The 3,317-nt window shown below is 44.3% G+C and overlaps 1 long non-coding RNA gene across 1 annotated transcript; it reads left to right on the forward strand.

The window, feature by feature from the left end:
• The first annotated feature begins 394 nt into the window (after window positions 1-394).
• Window positions 395-3,011, forward strand: LOC125325166. Its single transcript, XR_007203217.1, has 2 exons — window positions 395-799; window positions 1,889-3,011. It is a non-coding gene; the product is annotated as an uncharacterized LOC125325166 (long non-coding RNA).
• The last annotated feature ends 306 nt before the right edge of the window (window positions 3,012-3,317 follow it).

Here is a 3,317-nt window from a genome sequence, read left to right on the forward strand (position 1 = left end):
CCAACCTAAGCATGGCTTGTAGCTTCTCACAGTCATGGCTTCTAAGCAGACAGCACAGGCAAAGATTAAAGGCAGCTTTAAAAAGAAAAGAGCATGGAAGCTGAGTTTAAAGGGAGAATCAACTGGGTGCTGCAGGAGAGGGTGGGGTCAGAATTGCATCATGAGGCAATTTCAGCGCAGTCTGAAGGGAAGGGTGAGAACCCAGCGCTGGCTGCTCACTTGAAGCAATGAGAGATCGTAGCCTCTTCCTTCAGACCTTGAATTTGGATGGGGAAGGGTGGGGCAGAAAGAAGGGAAGGGTGCAGTTTCCAGAGGCTGCTGAGCAGGCAGAATTCTGAGCAAGGTGAGTCATGAGGTGCAGGCAGCAGGAATTTCCTGCACTGCTTTAGACATACGTGGGGAGGCAGGGGTTGGAGAAGGGAGCTCAGTGACCAGATGCTTGGCTTTACAGAATCTCCCCAGGTATCCTAGCAAGTGTAAGACTGGATGTCACCTTTCCTGTGCCTCAGGCCTATTTAATTTTTCTTCTCTCTTTCTAGGCCTTTCTTGCTGTTTTGAAGTGTTTTGCTTGCATACTTTATATCATAGTATAGGTATAATATAATGCTGATCAAAACCTCAACAAACCTGCCTTACACATATAAGATCTTCTGGTGATCTCACCTAAGTGACCCTCAAGAAAACCCCATAAAACAGGCAAATTGTTGTGAATCAAGAAAAGAAGAAACTACTTCTTTGGAGTGTACTTGTTACTGATCCTGCTGTCAGTGTGAATGCCCTGCACCCTGGTGTTCCTGAGGTAAGAGAATAAAATCTTAATTTCTTCTCCCTGCTCTGCTGTGTCTACAAGTTGTTTTTGCACTAATGGTCCGGCTTGGAATCTTTGCCTGTGAACAGCATCCTTGTTTATCTACTGGCTTTTAAAAAATTTTATTATTTTGTACTTGGTTGATTCCTCAACACAAATGTCTTGAGTTTTACAGCATCGTTGTAAGGTGATCATTCCAAGCTAGACTGAGCATATCAGAAACCCTTTGTGTGAACGACAGAGTAACATCCATCGGCAAAGCCCAAGTGAACGATGTGTTTCTTCTCCAAATGATTTCCTAACAGGAATCTCCTCCTTTGAGCTTTTATCAGACAATTCAAATGTAAATGATTTAGACGCTTTTGCAAGTTGTAGAATCACCTGTTCTCTGACAGATCTCCTCTTTCAAGAGGTTTGAAACGTCAAAAAACCTCGGAGAAAAAGGAAATCTAGCTTCGGTAAGCTGTGTGGGTTTGTACAGAGAAAGCTCAGTGAGCAATAATCATTGCTGCTTGCACTTGATTAGGACTTTATTACAGCACTCAAGGGCCGAGCCTGGACACAGAATTTTGTGTGTTTGAAAACCTGAGAGCAGGACACCAAGATATTATCACAGAGATTTTCTTTGATGACTGTCTGCTGCACTAGTGACCCCTTTGGTACTGCGCGCTTGCTTAAATGCCAAGTGATTTCCATTACGCAACAGAAACGTCCTGAGGTTTCCTTCCCTGACCCCCTCTGAATACACAAATTACCTAATGAGCTGGCGTCTCTACCGCCCTGCTTAGGAGAGGGGGAAGTGGGAGGTGGAATCGGTGCCAAACACAAGGAGCCTTTGCGTGCACACACCACCTCAAGGAACCCAGAGAGACTTGGGGGAAAAAAAGACACTGATTGCCTTGAGCACACCGCGGAGCCGATCAGGACAATTTACATTAGGGTACATAGAGCTCTTTGTGATAACTTTTCTCCCCTTTATCTCATATCCATCGTTTGTGAAAGGTGTCTATTAACTAAGTCCCTCATACATTTTTGGTCTCTCATGACTCGATACCTCTCTGATTCTGTCCCCTGCTACAGCACAGAACTGCAGAAGGGCGTCAGTGAGTAACAGAGACATAGGAATTATTTCAGCTACTGCCGTTTCTGGACTGAATCAAAGGGTGGGTTGTTTTCGAAACGTCACACTTCGTGTTTGAATAGACCAGCGACTGCTACACCCACCCGGGAGCCCCACACCTTCCTCAGTGGAGAGCAAAGCACAGCACACACTGTTACCAGGAGGAAAGGCAGAACAGGGTACAGAGGCTCAGGGTTTGGTGCCTGTTTTGGTGGAGTTAGAAGACCTGCAGTACACATCTTGCACAGATGAGAAGCAGCATTGCAGCTGTTCTTGTCTTTTTTCCCCTCTGCATTTTTTTTAAAGCATTCTTAGCATTTCCACTTTCTAGCTGAGGCTGCCTTCTAGAAATCTGAGGAACTATCATCACTTTTTGATTGTTGTTGATTTCCAAAATTTGCTTATGCTCCTCTGCATAAGCTCTGCAGGCTAAATATGTTATTGGTTTGTTTTCAAAGATTAATCCAGTGTAGAGTCCCTCTTCTCCAACCCCCTGTTGCTGCTTCAGTGCTGTGGCTCTCTATTTTGATGCTGCTACACCGCAGCTTGTTCTTGTTGCTGCTCACAACTACATCTCTTGATGGGCTGGGAGCCACCTCCAGCTATGCAAATGGAGGTTTTAGGAGCACCTTCTCCAGATTTTAATCCTACGCAGTTAACTTCTCCTGGAATCCAGGATCTCTGTGGACATGCCAGATATGCCTGCTGTAACTTGAATTGGTGATGTTCTTCCTCATGTGCAGAAGGCGCAATGTTTTTCTGGACTGAGTTGTGGTTCTGTGTTTTGTACTTTGTTTTAAAACTAAACTACCACAGCTTCATGATTTTTGTTTTAAATGTGGCAAGCTCTGTAAGGGTTGGGTAAAGACTGACAGATGTAAGACATTTAAAATTCACATGGAATACCATTTTATGCTTTCAATTACCCTTCTCATCTCTCTAATAATTTGTCAAACTGCCCGATTTTATCTCTGTGTTCAGATTATACCCATCTTCCTGTTCTACTGCAAATCCCCATCCTATATACTTTGTAGTAAACTTTATCTCATTTTACATTATCATTAAATGACCTTTATTTTCAAACACTGTTCTGAAGGCTTCTATGTGATTGACAGGCATCCTGCTGAGATTTCACCTTTCCCCTTCTACACATCCATGGGTTTAGATTGGGTATTAGGAAGAAATTCTTCCCTGTGAGGGTGGTGAGGCCCTGGCACAGGGTGCCCAGAGAAGCTTTGGATGTCCCATCCCTGGAAGAGTTCAAGGCCAGGTTGGATGGGGCTCTGAGCAACCTGGTCTGGTGGAAAGTGTTCCTGCCCAGGGCAGGAGTTTGGAACAAGAAGATCTTTAAGGTTCCTTCCAATCCAAGCCATTCTGTGATATTTCACA

Source organism: Corvus hawaiiensis, chromosome 4, assembly GCF_020740725.1.
Source record: "Corvus hawaiiensis isolate bCorHaw1 chromosome 4, bCorHaw1.pri.cur, whole genome shotgun sequence".
NCBI lineage: Eukaryota > Metazoa > Chordata > Aves > Passeriformes > Corvidae > Corvus > Corvus hawaiiensis.